This window comes from Nerophis ophidion, linkage group LG07 (genome assembly GCF_033978795.1).
Source record: "Nerophis ophidion isolate RoL-2023_Sa linkage group LG07, RoL_Noph_v1.0, whole genome shotgun sequence".
NCBI classification, from domain to species: Eukaryota; Metazoa; Chordata; class Actinopteri; order Syngnathiformes; family Syngnathidae; genus Nerophis; species Nerophis ophidion.
Window position 1 is genome coordinate 63208203 of NC_084617.1, and position 23310 is coordinate 63231512.

Below are 23310 nucleotides of genomic sequence, written 5' to 3' on the forward strand. Positions count from 1 at the left end.
TCTCCAAAGCCAAGGACTGTCACATCAATAAATATGGATCAAATAAAGACACGGTATGGGGGTTGTCACCTGCGACACACCCATATTTGGTCCAAAATGTGGGAAAATAAACAAAAATGTCTTCCAGGGAACAGCGAATGTTTTTCTTAATATGGCAATAGCATGCTTTTTTTTTTAGTAGAACCAGAGTGTAAATGGGTTTCCCTGCAGACTGCCCTTAAGTGTGTGTGTGTGTGTGTGTGTGTGTGTGTGTGTGTGTGTGTGTGTGTGTGTGTGCTCAATGGTGCAATTTACAGTGTGAATGTTGCGTATCTGGTCAAACCAAATATACATTGTTGTGTTGTACACAGCTCCGAGTGCAATGCAGGTTGTCGCCTTTATTCTTCTGCTGCTATCTGTGCTTGTTGATATCGTGTGTATGTGTGTGTGCGTGTGTGTGTCTAACTTTGTTTGAATTAATTGTGCCGTTTTGTCAGAGTTGTTTCGCTTGTAAGTGAACGTGTTGGCTCGTGACCCAAGGCTTCATTTGAGAAGCGGGCATTGAGTGTGCGGTGTTGATGCATGTCAGATGTACAGCAAAGCTAACCGCTAAGAGAAGATTTTTTTTAAGGACAATCGGTCATGTTTTTAAAATATTAGGCCATTGTCTGTCATGAAATACGTCCGACCTGGAACACTGTAAGTCATTTTATAATTTTATGTTTTGATAGTTGATTCTATTTTTAACAGAATGCATTTATTTATAGCAGGGGTCTCAAACTCAATTTACCTGGGGGCCACTGGATGCAGAAACTGGGCCGCAAGAAAAGTTTTCTTAAAAAATCGAACATGCACTTTTTAATCAATTCACTTTCTTTGAATGGCTTTCTCTCCCTAGCAACATACTTGTCCACTCTCGCGATTTTCCCTGGAAACACCCGAATATCAGTGCCTCTCCTGTCAATCTCCCGGGGCAATCATTTTCTCGGTTTTCACCCGGACACATTTGTGCTAGCACTGTCTTTACCGTTCTCTGCGAACTACCTTCTCGTCCGTTTGACCACCATTCAAACAGTGTGCAGACCCAGTCACATATTGTATGAGGCTTCTGCAGACCCACGGAAGCGACTGCAAGACATACTTAATCAATAGCCATACAGGTCACACTGAGGGTGGCCGTATAAACAACTTTATCACTGTTACAAATATGCGCCACACTCTGAACCCACACCAAACAAGAATGACAAACACATTTTGGGAGAACATCCAAAACACAACATAAACACAACTGAACAAATACCCAGAATCCAATGCAGCCCTAACTCTTCCGGGCTTCAATAGGGGGTGTGGGTGTATATTTTAGAACGAAAGAGTAAGGGCTGCATGGGATTCTGGGTATTTGTCCTGTTGTGTTACGATGCGGATGTTCTCCCAAAATGTGTTTGTCATTCTTGTTTGGTGTGGGTTCACAGTGTGGCACATATTTGTAACAGTGTTAAAGTTGTTTATACAGCAACCCTCAGTGTGACCTGTGTGGCTGTTGATCAACTATGTCTTGCAGTAGCTGACTGCGTCTATTAAAATTGACGACAACATGTGACTGGGCTGGCACGCGATATATACAGGTTGAAGAGGACGTTTAAGGCAGTGCCTCCAGGGTGCCCTCTTAATATTGTTGTTAAGGTGAAATTAGAGACAATGATTATCCCTGGAGGGGCACTGACATTGGGAGCCTCCTGGAAAAATCGAGGGTATAAAAGTATGACGTTGCAAAGTGCCATTCATGTAAAACTCGCAGGCCGCACCAACATTACATTTTCACATCAAGGTGCGCGCCGCAAAATAACGTCTCACGGGCCGCGTGTTTGAGACCCCTGATTTATAGTGACGATATTTGACTGTGAATGTAAAATCATTTGCTTTGTTTACGCATCGTATAATCATTGTGGGAAAAAAATAAATTATCGTCAGTTTGAATGGAAATGATTGTCTGCCACATAGAAAAAAATATATATAGAACATAAATGTAAATGAAAGAATCAAAACCTGATGTGCTGACTTGATGTAAAAAATGGGAATGTATAATGAAAATCATGATGGATTATCAAATTAAATGTAAATTGGTGTTATATTCAATCTTTATATTATATGATGTGCAAATGTTGATGATTATGTTGAGATATGAACATGCCCAATAAAGTGTATGATCAACAAATGGATGGATTCAGCAATGTTGAGTTTGTGGGTTGAGAGTTCCAGGTTCGATCCCCGCTTCCGCCATCCATAGTCACTGCCGTTGTGTCCTTGGGCTAAGGACTTCAGTCACCTGCTCCCAGTGCCACCCTAACTGGTTTAAATGTAACTTCAGATAATGGGTTTCACTACGCTTTGAGTCACTAGAGAAAAGCGCTATATAAATTGAATTCACTTCACTTTATCATACAGCGTTGTATTGCTTATGTTTTCTGTGCTTGCAGTATCCTTAATTTATTTTCTCTGTAAATTATATCCCGCTTAAGAGATAAAGTGTTGATATAAAATGTATAATACACTTACATATATAGGCAGATATTCATATTACCTTTCATTTAATATTCATATTGTAATATATATATATATATATATATATATATATTATTATTTTTTTTTTTGAGTTACATGTTTTGGCAATTATAATATGAATATTAAATGGGGCGGCATAGATCGGTTGTTAGAGTGGCCGCTCCAGCAACTTGAGGGTTGCAGATTCGATTCCCGCTTCTGCCATCCTAGTCACTGTCGTTGTGTCCTTGGGCAAGACACTTTACCCACCTGCTCCCAGTGCCACCCACACTGGTTTAAATGTAACTTAGATATTGGGTTTCACTATGTAAAGCACTTTGAGTCACTAGAGAAAAAGCACTATATAAATATAATTCACTTCACTTCACATATATGTTTATCAGGAAAAAACACAGAGGCTGTTTCAGCCCTAGAAGCCTGTTTCGCAGGTTTCTCTGCTCTTCAGGGAATTTTATAAAATCCTTTTTATAAATATACATATATATATATATATATATATATATATATATATATATGTGTGTGTGTGTACATATATATATACACTCTGTGTATATACCGTATATATGTACACTTACCGTATTATTTATATATACTTATATTTTTTCTATACATATACATATACATATATATATATATATATATATATATATATATATATATATAAATTGTATTTGTGTTCAAAAATGTGAGTCTTAAAGTTAATTAAAATGTTGCAAGCTGGTAAATAATTTGTGATTTTTGATGGTTAATCCAAAATTAAAAGAGTGATTTATCTGATTGAAAGAAAATAATAATGTGACAGCACAAAATTACACCATTGTATTTGCAGCAGAACAGAGTCAGACCAATAATGAAGAAAACTGTATTTTAACTAATTGTTGTCCATGCAGTTCATATTAGAAACTTTTACTTTGACCACAAGGTGGCGTAAGCCTGTACAGTATACTGTATACTGTAGTGTATACATTGCTCTCATCTGACAAGCCGTTATGCATATTTCATACAGAACTCAGAGCAGTGAGTAGGTTTTAAATAATATATCTATTACTTGATATCTGTATGAGCCTTTGCATATTCCTCATATCCACACATTACTCAGTGCTAAAGAATAGTTTGAATTTATTGTAAGATTTGAGAGCTTGATAAGATGCAAAGTGGTGCAGTGACAATTTAAACAGAAATTAAAGCTGCTTTAATACATTTATCGGTATATTAATCATACAGTGCAGTAACAGTGGTTCATGATTACAGCATCAGTGGGTCCTTCAGACAATGACACAAGTGTAAGTCACAGAAAGTCATGAATAATAAAAACAAACAAACCGAGCGTGAGCAAAAGAGGAACGTATGAGTTCAGTCATGCATGTTTGATGTGTCTCTCTTAAAAGTTTAGAGATAGTAGAAGGTCAGTTTGGCTTTAAAGCAGAAAACCATATATTGTTCATCACAGGTGACACACTCCAGGCCTGGGGGCCAAATCTGGACCGGCACATTATTTTATGTGGCCCCAGTCACATAATATCTACAGTTTTTCACACACACAAGTGAATGCAAAGCATATTTGTTCAACAGCCATACAGGTCACACTAAGGGTGGCCGTATAAACAACTTTAACACTGTTACAAATAAGCGCCTCACTGTGAACCCACACCAAACAAGAATGACAAACACATTTCGGGAGAATATCCGTACCGTAACACAACAGAACAAATACCCAGAATCCCTTGCAGCACTAACTCTTCCTGGATGCTACAATATACACAACCCTGCCGCCCCCCTCCACATCCTCATGCTCTCTCAGGGAGAGCATGGCCCAAATTCCAAGCTGCTGTTTTGAGCCATGTTAAAAAAAAAGCACTTTGGGACTTCAATAATAATTGGAATTTTTTTTCCATAACTTCATTTTTATTTTGGAAAACTTTGTTACATTGTTTAATGCACCCAGCGGGGCATCACAACAAAATTAGGCATAATAATGTGTTAAATCCACGACCGTATATATCGGTTGATATGGGAATCGGTAATTAAGAGTTGGACAATATCGGAATATCGGCAAAAAAGACATTATCGGACATCTCTAGTTTACACCATTCCCTACCAGGCAGTAAAATCAAACTTTCTGCAACTTATCTTTCGCATTTCACTGTTGAATATTCTGTTTTGCCTGAGAAAGTGACAAGTGCGCTATTTTTTAATGCCAGTAAAAGTTTTCATTGCACACTAAAGTGCAAGGAGAGCAGAATCCAAATGACACAGAGGACATTATATGCTGCTTCACTCCTGAAAGGCAAGTGTTTTTTTTTTACAGCCTCCTTGCATTTCTTACCCTTACTACCCAACAGTCCGTTTTATTTTCTTGTCGAACAATTTTCAGCAGCAAATCCTTTGTGTTTTTAGTGAAGAATTTCCCTCCTCTTTAAGGCGCTCCTCCACATAGGAAGGTGTTCTTCTTTGCAGGACTCAAGTAAAACTCTGTGATTGTGTTTTGCTATAAAAAATAAAAAAAAGAGGATGATAAAAGAGAGGGTGGGGAAGGTGGTGGGGCACTTCTTTAAGAGACAGGTTATTTTGAGAGTTGACCCATTTAAACAGCCCTCAGAGGCCCAGAACTCAGGTGCATCTGGACGATGGCAGCTGCCAGTCACGTGTGTAATTAATTACATACGTGATGACGCCGTTAAATCAGCACACTGAAGCAAGAAAAGCTGGTTTGCGTCTGTAATTTGATGGCTGGATGAGCAAAAAGTGAACTAATCCCATGTTTTAAATGCGCTTTGTTGTCTCCCTGCTATACTTTACTGACCTCTTTACAATAATCCCTTGTCTGGTAAGGAATCATATTTGGTCATTTATGGCAGTGGTTCTCAACCTTTTTTCAGTGATGTAACTCCTGTGAATATTTTTTTAATTCAAGTACTCCCTAATCAGAGCAAAGCATTTTTGGTTGGAAAAAAGAGATAAAGAAGTAAAATATGTCATCAGTTTCTGTTTTTTTCCATTTGTATAACAGTGCAAAATATTGCTCATTTGTAGTGGTCTTTCTTGAACTATTTGGAAAAAAAATGATATAAAAATAACTAAAAACTTGTTGAAAAATTAACAAGTGATTCAATTATGAATAAAGCTTTCTACACATAGAAGTAATCATCAACTTAAAGTGCCCTCTTTGGGGATTGTAATAGAGATCCATCTGGATTCATGAACTTAATTCTAAACATTTCTTCACAAAAAAAGAAATATTTAACATCAATATTTATGGAACATGTCCACCAAAAAAAATCTAGCTGTCAACACTGAATATTGCATTGTTCTATTTCTTTTCACAGTCTATGAACTTACATTCTTATTTTAGAATAGAATAGAATAGAAAGTACTTTATTGGGGAAATTCAGCACCACAGTTCGCTCACAATAAACAATAATAGTAATAAATTCTATATGACATATATAATATATGAATAATATAAATATATTCTACATGTATTCTACATTTAAGTGCAGTCAAGAAGGAACATATGCATTATACAGTCTGATGGCTGTCGGTATGAAGGACCTCCTGTGTCGTTCCGTGTTATTTTGTTGAAGTATTATTCATCCATCCATCCATCCATCCATCATCCATCATCTTCCGCTTATCCGAGGTCGGGTCGCGGGGGCAACAGCCTAAGCAGGGAAACCCAGACTTCCCTCTCCCCAGCCACTTTGTCTAGCTCTTCCCGGGGGATCCCGAGGCGTTCCCAGGCCAGCCGGGAGACATAGTCTTCCCAACGTGTCCTGGGTCTTCCCCGTGGCCTCCTACCGGTTGGACGTGCCCTAAACACCTCCCTAGGGAGGCGTTCGGGTGGCATCCTGACCAGATGCCCGAACCACCTCATCTGGCTCCTCTCGATGTGAAGGAGCAGCGGCTTTACTTTGAGCTCCTCCCGGATGGCAGAGCTTCTCACCCTATCTCTAAGGGAGAGCCCCGGAGGAAACTCATTTCGGCCGCTTGTACCCGGGATCTTATCCTTTCGGTCATGACCCAAAGCTCATGACCATAGGTGAGGATGGGAACGTAGATCGACCGGTAAATTGAGAGCTTTGCCTTCCGGCTCAGCTCCTTCTTCACCACAATGGATCGGTACAACGTCCGCATTACTGAAGACGCCGCACCGATCCGCCTGTCGATCTCACGATCCACTCTTCCCTCACTCGTGAACAAGACTCCTAGGTACTTGAACTCCTCCACTTGGGGCAGGGTCTCCTCCCCAACCCGGAGATGGCACTCCACCCTTTTCCGGGCGAGAACCATGGACTCGGACTTGGAGGTGCTGATTCTCATTCCGGTCGCTTCACACTCGGCTGCGAACCGATCCAGCGAGAGCTGAAGATCCCGGTCAGATGAAGCCATCAGGACCACATCATCTGCAAAAAAAAGAGACCTAATCCTGCGGCCACCAAACCGGAACCCCTCAACGCCTTGACTGCGCCTAGAAATTCTGTCCATGAAAGTTATGAACAGAATCGGTGACAAAGGACAGCCTTGGCGGAGTCCAACCCTCACTGGAAATGTGTTCGACTTACTGCCGGCAATGCGGACCAAGCTCTGGCACTGATCGTACAGGGAACGGACCGCCACAATAAGACAGTCCGATACCCCATACTGTCTGAGCACTCCCCACAGGACTTCCCGAGGGACACGGTCGAATGCCTTCTCCAAGTCCACAAAGCACATGTAGACTGGTTGGGCAAACTCCCATGCACCCTCAAGAACCCTGCCGAGAGTATAGAGCTGGTCCACAGTTCCACGACCAGGACGAAAACCACACTGTTCCTCCTGAATCCGAGGTTCGACTATCCGACGTAGCCTCCTCTCCAGTACACCTGAATAAACCTTACCGGGAAGGCTGAGGAGTGTGATCCCACGATAGTTGGAACACACCCTCCGGTCCCCCTTCTTAAAGAGAGGAACCACCACCCCGGTCTGCCAATCCAGAGGTACCGCCCCCGAAGTCCACGCGATGCTGCAAAGTCTTGTCAACCAAGACAGCCCCACAGCATCCAGAGCCTTAAGGAACTCCGGGCGGATCTCGTCCACCCCTGGGGCCTTGCCACCGAGGAGCTTTTTAACTACCTCAGCGACCTCAGCCCCAGAAATAGGAGAGTCCACCACAGATTCCCCAGGCACTGCTTCCTCATAGGAAGACGTGTTGGTGGGATTGAGGAGGTCTTCGACGTATTCCTTCCACCTATCCACAACATCCGCAGTTGAGGTCAGCAGAACACCATCCGCACCATACACGGTGTTGATAGTGCACTGCTTCCCCTTCCTGAGGCGGCGGACGGTGGTCCAGAATCGCTTCGAAGCCGTCCGGAAGTCGTTTTCCATGGCTTCCCCGAACTCTTCCCATGTCCGAGTTTTTGCCTCTGCGACCGCTGAAGCTGCACACCGCTTGGCCTGTCGTTACCTGTCCACTGCCTCCGGAGTCCTATGAGCCAAAAGGACCCGATAGGACTCCTTCTTCAGCTTGACGGCATCCCTCACCGCTGGTGTCCACCAAGGGGTTTTAGGATTGCCGCCCCGACAGGCACCAACTACCTTGCGGCCAGAGCTCCGATCTGCCGCCTCGACAATAGAGGTGCGGAATATGGTCCACTCGGACTCAATCTCCCGCACCTCCCTCGTGACATGTTCAAAGTTCTTCCGGAGGTGGGAATTGAAACTTTGTCTGACAGGAGACTCTGCCAGACGTTCCCAGCAGACCCTCACAATGCGTTTGGGCCTCCCAGGTCTGTCCGGCATCCTCCCCCACCATCGCAGCCAACTCACCACCAGGTGGTGATCGGTAGAAAGCTCCGCCCCTCTCTTCACCCGAGTGTCCATAACATGAGGCCGCAAATCCGATGACACAACTACAAAGTCGATCATGGAACTGCGGCCTAGGGTGTCCTGGTGCCAAGTGCACATATGGACACCCTTATGTTTGAACATGGTGTTTGTTATGGACAAACTGTGACGAGCACAAAAGTCCAATAACAAAACACCACTCGGGTTCAGATCCGGGCGGCCATTCTTCCCAATCACGCCTCTCCAGGTTTCACTGTCGTTGCCAACGTGAGCGTTGAAGTCTCCCAGTAGGACAAGGGAATTACCTCGGGGAGCACTTTCCAGTACTCCCTCGAGTGTTCCCAAAAAGGGTGGGTACTCTGAACTGCTGTTTGGTGCATAAGCACAAACAACAGTCAGGACCCGTCCCCCCACCCGAAGGCGGAGGGAGGCTACCCTTTCGTCCACCGGGTTGAACTCCAACGTACAGGCTTTGAGCCGGGGGGAAACAAGAATTGCCACCCCAGCCCGTCGCCTCTCACTGCCGGCAACGCCAGAGTGGAGGAGGGTCCAATCCCTCTCGAGAGAAGTGGTTCCAGAGCCCTTGCTGTGCGTCGAAGTGAGTCCGACTATATCCAGCCGGAATTTCTCGACTTCGCGCACTAGCTCAGGCTCTTTCCCCCCAGTGACGTGACGTTCCACGTCCCAAGAGCTAGCTTCTGTAGCCGAGGATCGGACCGCCAAGTGCCCTGCCTTCGGCTGTCGCCCAGCTCACATTGCACCCGACCTCTATGGCCCCTGCTATGGGTGGTGAGCCCATTGGAGGGGTGACCCACGTTGCCTCTTCGGGCTGTGCCCAGCCGGGCCCCATGGGAACAGGCCCGGCCACCAGGCGCTCGCCATCGTGCCCCAACTCCGGGCCTGGCTCCGGAGGGGGGCCCCGGTGACCCGCGTCCGGGCGAGGGAAATCTGGGTCCATGATTTTTCTTCTTCATAAAGGTCTTCGAGCTGCTCTTTGTCTGATCCCTCACCTAGAACCTGTTTGCCTTGGGAGACCCTACCAGGGGGCTTTATGCCCCCGGACAACATAGCTCCTAGGATCATTGGGACACGCAAACTCCTCTACCACGATAAGATTGCAGCTCAGAGAGGAGAAGAAGTGCTGTGGAGTTTTACAAAATATCCTCAGGCCATTCAGGACATTTTGGGTGGGGGGTTCGGGGGGGTGGGGAGGAGATGCTCAAGCCAGAAAAAAAGGATAGCCGTCTTGAAAATTACTCATTAAATTATTATCCATCCATTTTCTACCGCTTATTACCTTCGGGGTCGCGGTTAAATTATCATTATTATAATTACTATTATTAAGTTACTTTATTATTTATTACTACATTTTTTTGTTATCCATTTTAAACTAGGATATGTTATAAAGTATTACTATTTATATTATTAAGTTTAAAATGTATTATTTATTATTATTATATTTCATATCACTCAATCCATGTTTATTTATATAGCCCTAAATCACAAGTGTCTCAAAGGGCTGCACAAGCCACAACCACATCCTTGGTTCAGATCCCACATCAGGGCAAGGAAAAACTTAACCCGGTGGGATGACAATGAGAAACCTTGGAGAGGACACCCCCCACCTAGAGGAGACCGGTGCAATGGTGAAATGCAATATTATGTTCATAATGTATTATGTATATTTATTATTTAAAATGTTAGGTAAATAATTGATTATTTACAACAATATAATTTATATTTTTAGGTTTTTAAATTGTATTTATCATTTATTGTTATCCTGTATTTCATTAAGTTAAAAAATTAATTATTTATTATTATTATCATTTGTATCCCTCAATCCATGTTTATTCATATAGCCGTAAATCACAAGTGTCTCAAAGGGCTGCACAAGCCACAACGACATCCTCGGTTCAGATCCCACATCAGGGCAAGGAAAAACTCAACCCGGTGGGCTGACAATGAGAAACCTTGGAGAGGACACCGCCCACCTAGAGGAGACCGGTGCAATGGTGAAATGCAATATTATGTTCATAATGTATTATGTAGATTTATTATTTAAAATGTTAGGTAAATAATTGATTATTTACAACAATATAATTTATATTTTTAAGTTTTTAAATTTTATTTATCATTTATTGTTAATGTGTATTTCATTAAGTTAAAAAATGAATTATTTATTATTATTATTGATATGTTCAACTAAATTCACGGTGGCAGAGGGGTTAGTGCGTCTGCCTCACAATACGAAGGTCCTGCAGTCCTGGGTTCAATCCCAGGCTCGAGATCTTTCTGTGTGGAGTTTGCATGTTCTCCCCGTGAATGCGTGGGTTCCCTCCGGGTACTCCGGCTTCCTCCCACTTCCAAAGACATGCACCTGGGGATAGGTTGATTGGCAACACTAAATTGGCCCTAGTGTGTGAATGTGAGTGTGAATGTTGTCTGTCTATCTGTGTTGGCCCTGCGATGAGGTGGCGACTTGTCCAGGGTGTACCCTGCCTTCCGCCCGATTGTAGCTGAGATAGGCGCCAGCGCCCCCTGCGACCCCGAAAGGGAATAAGCGGTAGAAAATGGATGGATGGATGGATGTTCAACTAATAAAGGAACCAATATAAAATACAAAGAAATTAGATTAAATTATTTAATCCAATCCATTTTATTTTTATAGCACATTTAAACAACAGAAATGTTTCCAAAGTGCTGCAAAACAATATTAGAAACAATATTCAAATTTATCCTCAGCGCCACCAATGACTGAATAAAAAAAAGTAAATACATATAAAAGCAATATTAAACTAAATATGATCAAAAACGATTTTAGAGGGTAAAACCAATTTAAAAAAAATAATAGAACTCAAAATTATTTGATTAGATTAAATTAGGGCTTCACGGTGGCAGAGGGGTTAGTGCGTCTGCCTCACAATACGAAGGTCCTGCAGTCCTGGATTCAAATCCAGGCCCGGGATCTTTCTGTGTGGAGTTTGCATGTTCTCCCCGTGAATGCATGGGTTCCCTCCGGGTACTCCGGCTTCCTCCCACTTCCAAAGACATGCACCTGGGGATAGGTTGATTGGCAACACTAAATTGGCCCTAGTGTGTGAATGTTGTCTGTCTATCTGTGTTGGCCCTGCGATGAAGTGGCGACTTGTCCAGGGTGTACGCCGCCTTCCGCCCGATTGTAGCTGAGATAGGCGCCAGCGCCCCTCGTGACCTGAAAGGGAATAAGCGGTAGAAAATGGATGGATGGATAGATTAAATTAGATTAGTTTATTTCAAAGAGGACAATGCAATTTCATAAAACACATGACTGACTACACCTGGTTAAAAAAGCCAGAATTAGCCAGAAGGGCCAGTTTTCATCCATAGTCACGTGGCCATGATGTAAAAAAAAAAAGGCAGTAAAATTACAATATTAAGAAAAAGAGAGAGAGAAAACAACACAACTATTACTGTATAGTAGATTTTTCTTTTTTTTTTTTACTGTTTCCTGACAAGAGTTGGAACTTAAGCAGCATCACACTAATAATACAAACAGTACATCCACAACAACATTTACCATCACTTGAGACCCACTTTTGCTTAGAATAATTACAATCTTAAATTAAACATGTCAACTATAGTGAGTCTTGAATGGAGACATCGTGGAGCACTTGGGTGAGTGGCCGTGCCAGCAACCTGAGGGTTCCGAGTCCGATCCCCACCTTCTACCAACCTAGTCACGTCCATTGTGTCCTTGAGCAAGACACTTCACCCTTGCTCCTGATGGGTCATGGTTAGGGTGAATGGGTGAATGTGGAAAAAGTGTCAAAGCGCTTTGAGTATACCTTAAAGGTAGAAAAGCGCTATACAAGAATACCGTATTTCCTTGAATTGCCGCAGGGCATATAGTATGCGCCTGCTTTGAATTACTGCCGGGTCAAACTCGCTTCCCAAAATAATTAACGCATGCTTAGTATTACCGCCTGGTCAAACTTGTGATGTCACGAGTGACACTTCCCCTGTCATATTTTTCAAAATGGAGGAGGCTGATTTCGATACCGGTAATTTGAAATTGCATAAAGGGAAGAAGATTAAGAGCTATTCAGTAGGATTTAGGGTCCAAGCTTACATCACACTCACATTTTTACTGCATGCCTTTGGTAAGTGCAGGAGTGAGAAGAGGTTTTGAAATAATTAGCGCATGCTTACTTTTACCGCATGCCTTTGGTAAGCGCAGGAGTGAGAAGAGGTTTTAAATTAATTAGCGCCCCGGCGGCAATTCAAGGAAATATGGTAACCCATTTATCATTTATTTATCATTTATCTACTGATATTTAAATAGCTCAGTGGTGAAGGTGTTTCCATAGAAAACAAGGGATATAAGTTCAAGCCTCGGTCAAGTCATGTCCTACCTTTTTTTTTTTTTTTTTACTGATTTTGTCATGATCCGTCGCCCGGATCATGTTTTGTTTAGTTATGATCTGTTAGTTTTGGACTCCCTTAGTTCCTGTTTTGTGCACTTTGGGTGTTTCTTTTGGTTACCATGGGTACTAATTGGTTTCACTTGCCTCTGATTAGTGCTCGGCACGTTCACGTAATCAGTGAGCTATTTATTGGCGTCGCTCGCCACAGTCGGTGTGGCTTCATTGTTTGCGGTATTCAACTGTTACGTTTTGATGTTCCTGATTCTTCCTCCTGTGTTTCCTGTGCTAAGTTTTGTCTTAGCTTCCTTTTTGCTTGTTTTTGGTTTGGTTATGATTTATGTTGAATAAATCATCTCCTATCTCATCGTCCAGAGCTGTCCGTTCTGCATTCCGAGAGAACAAACTTCGCAGCAAGCTGCACCTCCGATCGCGACAGATTTAATGGAGATTTGTGAAGAAAATTAAAAAAACTATTTTGTCAAGACATGGGGCTTCACGGTGGCAGAGGGGTTAGTGCGTCTGCCTCACAATACGAAGGTCCTGCAGTCCTGGGTTCAAATCCAGGCTTGGGATCTTTCTGTGTGGAGTTTGCATGTTCTCCCCGTGAATGCGTGGGTTCCCTCCGGGTACTCCAGCTTCCTCCCACTTCCAAAGACATGCACCTGGGGATAGGTTGATTGGCAACACTAAATTGGCCCTAGTGTGTGAATGTGAGTGTGAATGTTGTCTGTCTATCTGTGTTGGCCCTGCGATGAGGTGGCGACTTGTCCAGGGTGTACCCCGCCTTCCGCCCGATTGTAGCTGAGATAGGCGCCAGCGCCCCCCGCGAACCCGAAAGGGAATAAGCGGTAGTAAATGGATGGATGGATGGATGTCAAGACATGGACTTGGATTTGTTTTGTTTCTTCTACGCAAAAAGGATGATTGGCACGAGCCAAACGAGAGTGTGAGTACATATTTTATTTATTTATCACTATAATTAAAAAAAAAACAACAGAAAAACAAAGGCGGTACAAAAACTGGGCTATGAAACAAAAGACTAGAACCGAGGCTATAACTATAAACATGAAACCAAAACACTTGCTCAATGGCATGAATAACAATGAACTATAAACAAAAACTTACATGACATGGAACTGAGAACGAGACATGGATCTTTGCAAAGTGCGTAGCAGGTGGTAGGCATTAGAAGGAGGTGTAAGTAGGTCGGTAAGTACAAAGTTGCCAGGCCGAGGAACAGAAACCAAATGGCTTAAATAGCAGTGACATAGTTAGTGACGGGTGTGAGGGCTGAGTCCAAAAAACAAAACAAAACCTGATTCAAAGGCGTGACATATTTATTTCCATTTCCTGTGCAATTTCCCATACATTGAATGCAAGCTATGTCCTTTTTACATGCGATAAACATGACCCAAGTCAATGAAGTGAAACACGAGCCTTTGAGTAGATTATCGATTTTGCGGAGGAAACGTCGGACCAGTAGTGACGGGGGCACTACGAGGGTTAACTATGCATCAAACAATGTCAGGGGATTGCATAAACATCGTTATTACCTGTCGGGCTGATGTCAGTAGGCTGCAGCCGTTGGTGCTCAGTTCTATGTTAGGAGGGTCAGGGGCTTGTCATATATTATGTCACATCGGGGTCGCATGTTTACGACCGGATTGTTTTCCCAGGATGCAGACGGGACTCCGGAGGCAGTGTGCAGGTAGGAAAGTGATTTATTTAACATGAATCAATTGCACAGGGAGCTAAGGCAAAAAACTAGCACTGGAAATCTTACATAGAAACAGGACTCAAAGGAGTATTAACCTAACTTGTTGCATGAGCAAACAAGACTGCCAGGCAGGAATAACTCAATCAATCAATCAATCAATGTTTATTTATATAGCCCTAAATCACAAGTGTCTCAAAGGGCTGCACAAACCCCAACGACATCCTCGGTAGAGCCCACATAAGGGCAAGGAAAAACTCACACCCAATGGGACGTCGGTGACAGTGACAATGATGACTATGAGGAACCTTGGAGAGGACCGCATATGCGGGCAACCACCCCATAACGGTGAGAGTCCAGTCCAAAGTGGATCCAATATAGTAGCGAGAGTCCCGTCCATAGTGGAGCCGGCAGGAAACCATCCCAAGCGGAGGTGGATCAGCAGCGCAGAGATGTCCCCAGCTGATACACACGAGGTCCATCCTGGGTCCCGACTCTGGACAGCCAGTACTTCATCCATGGCCACCTGACCTGTGCCCTCCACAAGGGAGAGGGGGACAGAGGAGAACAAGAAAAGAAACAGCAGATCAACTGGTCTAAAAAGGGGGTCTATTTAAAGGCTAGAGCAGTGGTTCTCAACCTTTTTTCAGTGATGTACCCCTTGTGAACATTTTTTTAATTCAAGTACCCCCTAATCAGAGCAAAGCATTATTGGTTGAAAAAAAGAGATAAAGAAGTAAAATACAGCACTATGTCATCAGTTTCTGATTTATTAAATTGTATAACAGTGCAAAATTTAGCTCATTTGTAGTGGTCTTTTTTGAACTATTTGGAAAAAAAGATATACAAATAACTAAAAACTTGTTGAAAAATAAACAAGTGATTCAATTATGAATACATATTTCTACACATAGAAGTAATCATCAACTTAAAGTGCCGTTTTTGGGGATTGCAAGAGATCCTTCTGGATTCATGAACTTAATTCTAAACATTTCTACACAAAAAAAAGAAATCTTTAACATCAATATTTATGGTACATGTCCACAAAAAATGTAGCTGTCAACACTGAATATTGCATTGTTGTATTTATTTTCACAGTTTATGAACTTATATACTGAGGTAAAGTCTAAGTTCATTGTGTTCTTCATTGTGCTTTTGAAACTGCACATTTTTTTCCTCAGAATTTTTCACTAACTTGAAGTGTTTTGACAAAACGATTATTTGTGATATGTACATTTTCAGAATGTGCTTGTTCTATTTTGGCAAAAAAAACAAAAACAATCTGAAGTTGTTGTAGTTGTATATTTAAGTTATTATGGCATGATTTTAACCGTCTGACCCACATGCATTTTCTTCCATGCGGCCGCTGAGCTAAAATGAGTTTGGAACCCCTGATTTAAACATACATATTTTGTTGACGTATTATTCAATAAATATATTTATAAAGGATTTTTGAATTGTTGCTATTTTTAGAATATTTGTTTTTTAAATCTCACTTACCCCTTGGCATACCTTCAAGTACCCCCAAGGGTACGTGTACCCCCATTTGAGAACCACTGGGCTAGAGTATACAAATGAGTTTTAAGGTGAGACTTAAATGCTTCTACTGAGGTAGCATCTCGAACTGTTACCGGGAGGGCATTCCAGAGTACTGGAGCCCAAACGGAAAACGCTCTATCGCCCGCAGACTTTTTTTGGGCTCCGGGAATCACTAATAAGCCGGAGTCTTTTGAACGCAGATTTCTTGCCGGGACATATGGTACAATACAATCGGCAAGATAGGCTGGAGCTAGACCGTGTAGTATTTTATACGTAAGTAGTAAAACCTTAAAGACACATCTTAAGGGCACAGGAAGCCAGTGCAGGTGAGCCAGTACAGGCGTAATGTGATCAAACTTTCTTGTTCTTGTCAAAAGTCTAGCAGCCGCATTTTGTACCAACTGTAATCTTTTAATGCTAGACATGGGGAGACCTGAAAATAATACGTTACAGTAGTCGAGACGAGACGTAACAAATGCATGGATAATGATCTCGGCGTCTTTAGTGGACAAAATGGAGCGAATTTTAGCGATATTACGGAGATGAAAGAAGGCCGTTTAGTAACGCTTTTAATGTGTGCCTCAAACGAGAGAGTTGGGTCGAAGATAATACCCAGATTCTTTACTGAGTCGCCGTGTTTAATTGTTTGGTTGTCAAATGTTAAAGTTGTATTATTAAATAGAGGTCGGTGTCTAGCAGGACCGATAATCAGCATTTCCGTTTTCTTGGCGTTGAGTTGCAAAAAGTTAGCGGACATCCATTGTTTAATTTCATTAAGACACGCCTCCAGCTGACTACAGTCGGGCGTGTTGGTCAGCTTTAGGGGCATGTAGAGTTGGCTCCGAAATTTAACCCGAGACTCGCAACTCATAAATTGGGTTATCAAAATAACCCAGCCTTTTTTTTAGTGTGCAAGTTGGACCATATGATGTCATGAATGTGGAGTACCTCACAAACACTACTCGCTATTTTTAACCCGTTATTTGGAACTGAGTATAGCAGGGCCTTAGTTGTGTTTGCATGGTGACTCGTACCAGCATCTGCTACACACAGCCCGCAGTGTCACTCAATTAGGGTCGGCCTTGACATTGTACTGTTGTGTCCAACAAAGGGTAAACAATGTCGACATGAAGAAGGGCCTCACTCTTTCCGCCTCACTGAGGCACAAAACCGTTATTGTTTCCCACTTAGGAGAAAAGCTCCCTGAATGATGTATGATGGCTCTTGTGTTTAAAAAGGCTACACATGAGATCGGTTAGTGTTTAAAAAAAACGACCAAACCGCGACTGAGAATATTTTTTGCATGTGTGATATGACTGCATGCCCTCTCCTTGTCATTACATAACGAGCTTACAGCCACCAATACAAACCCCGTTTCCATATGAGTTGGGAAACTGTGTTAGATGTAAATATAAACGGAATACAATGATTTGCAAATCATTTTCAACCCATATTCAGTTGAATATGCTACAAAGACAACATATTTGATGTTCAAACTGATAAACTTGTTTTTTTTTTTGCAAATAGACATTAACTTTAGAATTTGATGCCAGCAACACGTGACAAAGAGTTGGGAAAGGTGGCAAAAAATACTGATAACATTGAGGAATGCTCATCAAACACTTATTTGGAAAATCCCACAGGTGTGCAGGATAATTGGGAACAGGTGGGTGCCGTGATTGGGTATAAAAACAGCTTCCCAAAAAATGCTCAGTCTTTCACAAGAAAGGATGGAGCGAGGTACACCCCTTTGTTCACAACTGCGTGAGCAAATAGTCAAACAGTTTAAGAACAACGTTTCTCAAAGAGCAATTGCAAGAAATTTAGGGATTTCAACATCTACGGTCCATAATACCATCAAAAGATTCAGAGGATCTGGAGAAATCACTCCATGTAAGCGGCATGGCCGGAAACCAACATTGAATGACTGTGACCTTCGATCCCTCACATGGCACTGTATCAAAAACCGACATCAACCTCCAAATGATATCACCACATGGTCTCAGGAACACTTCAGAAAACCACTGTCACTAAATACAGTTCGTCGCTACATCTGTAAGTGCAACTTAAAGCTCTACCATTCAAAGCGAAAGCCATTTATCAACAACATCCAGAAACGCCGCCGGCTTCTCTGGGCCTGAGATCATCTAAGATGGACTAATGCAAAGTGGAAAAGTGTTCTGTGGTCTGACAAGTCCACATTTCAAATTGTTTTTGAAAATATTCAACATCGTGTCATCCGGACCAAAGGAGAAGCGAACCATCCAGACTGTTTTTGACGCAAAGTTCAAAAGTCAGCATCTGTGATGGTATGGGGGTGCATTAGTGCCCAAGGCCTGGGTAACTTACACATCTGTGAAGGCATTATTAATGCTGAAAGGTACATACAGGTTTTGGAACAACATATGCTGCCATCTAAGCGCCGTCTTTTTCATGGACACCCCTGCTTATTTCAGCAAGACAATGCCAGGCCACATTCAGCACGTGTTACAACAGTGTGGCTTCATAAAAAAAGAGTCCGGGTACTTTCCTGGCCCACCTGCAGTCCAGACCTGTCTCCCATCAAAAATGTGTGGCGCATTATGAAGCGTAAAATACGACAATGGAGACCAAGGACTGTTGAACGACTGAAGCTCTCCATACAATAAAAATGGGAAAGAATTCCACTTTCAAAGCTTCAACAATTAGTTTCCTCATTTCCCAAACGTTTATTGAGTGTTGTTAAAAGAAAAGGTGATGTAACACAGTGGTGAACATGCCCTTTCCCAACTACTTTGGCACATGTTGCAGCTATGAAATTCTAAATTAATCATTATTTGCAAAAGAAAAAATAAAGTTTATGAGTTTGAACATCAAATATCTTGTCTTTGTAGTGCATTCAATTGAATATGGGTTGAAAAGGATTTGCAAATCATTGTATTCCGTTTATATCTACATCTAACACAATTTCCCAGCTCATGTGGAAAGGGGGTTTTGTAGAAATGACAATGCGAGGCACTGTTTGACCACACCCACCAAGACCCCCCAGCTTTAATAAACGTGCACAGATGACACAGTCATTGGATTGCCAACATGGCAGATGAAGAGGGATGAAAGAGGAGTGTGTGGTAAAGATTTAATTAAGCCTCACCGTGGGACGTCGCGCGGCGACTCCGGAGAGCGGGACAGAGGAGTGTGTGTTTGCTCAGTGCAGCTGTGAATAATGTCCACTCCATCCTGTACGCTGACCCACATGAGAGTGGGGTTTTTCCCGTCTTCCAGTTCTCCTGGAGGGGGTCTCCTTATGGAAAAACATATGTGAGCAGAAATGTCAGCGGGGCGTGTAGGAGGGGAGAGACGAGGAAGATCCATACATGTTTGAGTTTGACACCGGCATGCATTCGCAGGTTGCTGGGACGACTCCACTCGACGATTTTATTGGTCTGCCATCGTTGCATGATATCATTCCCTTTGAAATATATCCACTCTCTTTTGCTCCTACTCACTGTGCGTTACCATGGTTACCTGTCCCAAATGAATTGGCTTGTTCTCCAAATTTGATGTTGCTAGTGTTACTCGGAGTGGATTGTTCTTTTTTTTTTCTCCCCCCCTGTAAACAAACTCATCCTGATTTGCAACATTTCATAACTGTGTATTGAAAGGCCGACTGAAACCCACTACTACCAACCACGCAGTTTGATAGTTTATATATCAATGATGAAATATTCAATTTTTCCATCCATTTTCTACCGCTTGTTCCCTTTTTTGGGGTCGCGGGGGGCGCTGGCGCCTATCTCAGCTACAATCGGGCGGAAGGCGGGGTACACCCTGGACAAGTCGCCACCTCATCGCAGGGCCAACACAGATAGACAGACAACATTCACACTCACATTCACACACTAGGGCCAATTTAGTGTTGCCAATCAACCTATCCCCAGGTGCATGTCTTTGGAAGTGGGAGGAAGCCGGAGTACCCGGAGGGAACCCACGCATTCACGGGGAGAATATGCAAACTCCACACAGAAAGATCCCGAGCCTGGATTTGAACCCAGGACTGCAGGACCTTCGTATTGTGAGGCAGACGCATTAACCCCTCTGCCACCGTGAAGCAATGATGAAATATTAACATTGCAAAAAATGCCAATACGTCGGGTTAGTTTAATAAATTGCAATTTTAAATTTCGCGCCGAAGTATCCTACGTCGCGGTATGATGATGTCAGGACTTTGACTAGGATTTATTTTGCTTCTTCGATGCAGAGGAAATTTGGAACGAGCCAGGCGAGAATGTGAGTGCATGATTAATTTATCTATATACTATAATACAAAAATGGATAAACAAAGGGCGCGCTCAGTGGCGGATAATAACCTAGACCAGGGGTCGGGAACCTTTTTGGCTGAGAGCCAAAAAGCCAAATATTTTAAAATTTATTTCCGTAAGAGCCATATAATATTTTTTTTAACACTGAACACAACTAAAAACATGCATTTTTAAGTAAGACCAACATTTCTAGAGTATAATAGGTCTCTTATTCTGTGTAATAACATTGTTATTCTGAAGCTAACTATGGAGGGGCGTGGCCTGTGGGCCTGCAATGAACTGGGGTGTGCCAGGACCGGCCTCTAAATCAGCGACAGGTGCATAGATGGCCCACCTGGGCCTTGTTATCTAATCACCTGTCACTCTGTTATAAGCAGCAGCCAGGAGGAGAGACGGGGTTGGGGCTGGAGCCAGAGCGCGAGCGAAAACGAAAAAGAAAAATACAATTGCTGGAAAGCAACTGAGGGACTTATTGAAAAATAAAACAATATTGTAACCCTGAAACAGGCTCTCATGTCGGTGCTTGGTGGTCTGAAGAACCCCCAGGAGGGCAAGCCCCACACTAACCAATAATAAATAAATAACGTCTTACCATTAACGCAACTTCTTGAACAGGTGCGGTAGAAAGGAATGGATGGAATTAAAAATGCATTAGAATGTTTTATATTTTGAACATTATTTTTAACACTGTGATTACAAGTGGAATTATTCATTATTTATTGTGTTAAGCAATGCCAGCTCAGATTTATCCGAGAGCCAGATGCAGTCATCAAAAGAACCACATCTGGCTCCCGAGCCATAGGTTCCCTACCCCTGACCTAGACTAAACTCCAAACAAAACTGCACAATGGCGTGACTATATACAAATAGACAAAAGATACTATTAAAAGGTACAAAACAAACTTGCACAGAGGCATAAATACAAACAAGATCTTACGTGGCGTGGTCAAAACAATCATCAGTGTGGCAAGGCAAGGTAGGTGCGTGGTCATAGTAAGTAGCATGTAGCACAAGCATGTAGCAAGTAGTACAGCATAAGCAAAGTTCCCAGGCCGAGGGACAGAAACACAAATGACTTAAATAGTGACTATAATGATGAGAAACAGGTGTGAGGCTGAGGGCAGGGGCGTGACTTGGAGACCAGGTGGAAACTAATGAGTAACTATGGAAACCAACAAAACCAGGAAGTGCAAAAACGGGAAACAAGAGTCCAAAAACAAAACATAACATGATCAAACATAAACCCAGATTAACAGGCATGACAGATGACGTGTGCCAGTTCCCGTTCCCAGCTATAAGTCGTCTGTTTTCATCGCATAATTCCACAGTATTCTGGACTTCTGTGTTGCTGAATCTTTTGCAATTTATTCAATGAATAATGGAGACGTCAAAGAAGAAAGCTGTAAGTGGGAAGCGGTGTATTGCGGCTGTCAAACTACGACTTGGATTAAGGCTGTTTCTTCGACGCAGAGGGAATTTGGCATGAGCGAGACGTGAATGTGAGTACATCTTTGGCAGTCCTGGGTTCAAATCCAGGCTCGGGATCTTTCTGTGTGGAGTTTGCATGTTCTCCCCGTGAATGCGTGGGTTCCCTCCGGGTACTCCGGCATCCTCCCACCTCCAAAGACAAGCACCTGGGGATAGGTTGATTGGCAACACTAAATTGGCCCTAGTGTGTGAATGTGAGTGTGAATGTTGTCTGTCTATCTGTGTTGGCCCTGTGATGAGGTGGCGACTTGTCCAGGGTGTACCCCGCCTTCCGCACGATTGTAGCTGAGATAGGCGCCAGCACCCCGTGCGACCCGGAAAGGGAATAAGCGGTAGAAAATGGATGGATGGATGGAACTCACAAAAGACAAACAAAAAGCGCTCACAGTGGAGGTACAAAAATTGGCTATGGAAACAAACACTTGCACTATGGCATAAACTATGGACATAAACAAACGACTTAGCACAAAGGCAATTAACTTTGAACTATAAACAAAAACTTACATGGCATGGAACTGTGAACGAGGGCATGAAGGTAGGAACAGCATGGGTAAATGAAGATGCCAGGACGAAGACAGAAAAAGAATGACTTAAATAGCAGCTGTGATGATTAGTGAAAACAGGTGTGAGGCTGAAGACAGGGACGTGACTAGGAGACCAGGTAAAACTAATGGGTTGGCATGGAGACGAAAACAAACCAGGAAGTGCAAAGACAGAACTAAATATCCCAAAAACTAAACATAACCTGACCAAACATGGCAAAAAACAAAACATAATCTTACAGGCGTGACAGCGGCCGCCTTTAGCAACAAAAAACACAGCCGGTGTTTCATTGTTTACATTCCCAAAAAATGACGGCTAAGCTTTACTATGGAACAGAGATGTCAAGCGAACACGGTTGGATTGGACCACACATACAAAGTACAGTGTATTATGCAAGGAAAAATTCAAAAGATCGTGTTTCGAAGAGGGTTCCTTGCGAAGGTCAGAGATGGGCATTGCCACCACCCGTCGACTGGTGCTGAAGAAAGGTGCGGGGCCGACCTTCAGGTTGTATAGGTACGACCATATAATCTCACTAAAACACTAGTAACACAATAAGCAGATACAGGATTTTCCAGAATTATCCTAGTAAATGTGTCTAATAACATCTGAATCGCTCCTATTGTATAGTCTTTTTAAAAAAAAATTCTAGTCCTTCACTCTCACTTTCCTCATCCACAAATCTTTCAGCCTCGCTCAAATTAATGGGGAAATCGTCGCTTTCTCGTTCCGAATCGCTCTTGCTGCTGGTGGCCATGATTTTAAACAATGTTCAGATGTGAGGAGCTCCACAACCCGTGACGTCACGCTCACATCGTCTGCTACTTCCGGTACAGGCAAGGCTTTTTTATTAGCGACCAAAAGTTGCGAACTTAATCGTCGATGTTCTCTACTAAATCCTTTCAGAAAAAATATGGCAATATCGCGAAATGATCAAGTATGACACATAGAATTACAC

The 23310-nt window shown here is 42.7% G+C and overlaps 1 long non-coding RNA gene across 1 annotated transcript in view; it reads left to right on the forward strand.

The window, feature by feature from the left end:
* Nucleotides 1-21867: 21867 nt before the first annotated feature.
* LOC133556692 (uncharacterized) overlaps nt 21868-23310 on the forward strand; it is a 97655-nt gene continuing 96212 nt past the window's right edge. Inside the window, exon 1 of the long non-coding RNA XR_009807569.1 lies at nt 21868-22049. This is a non-coding gene — a long non-coding RNA (uncharacterized LOC133556692). The remainder of the gene's footprint in view (nt 22050-23310) is intronic.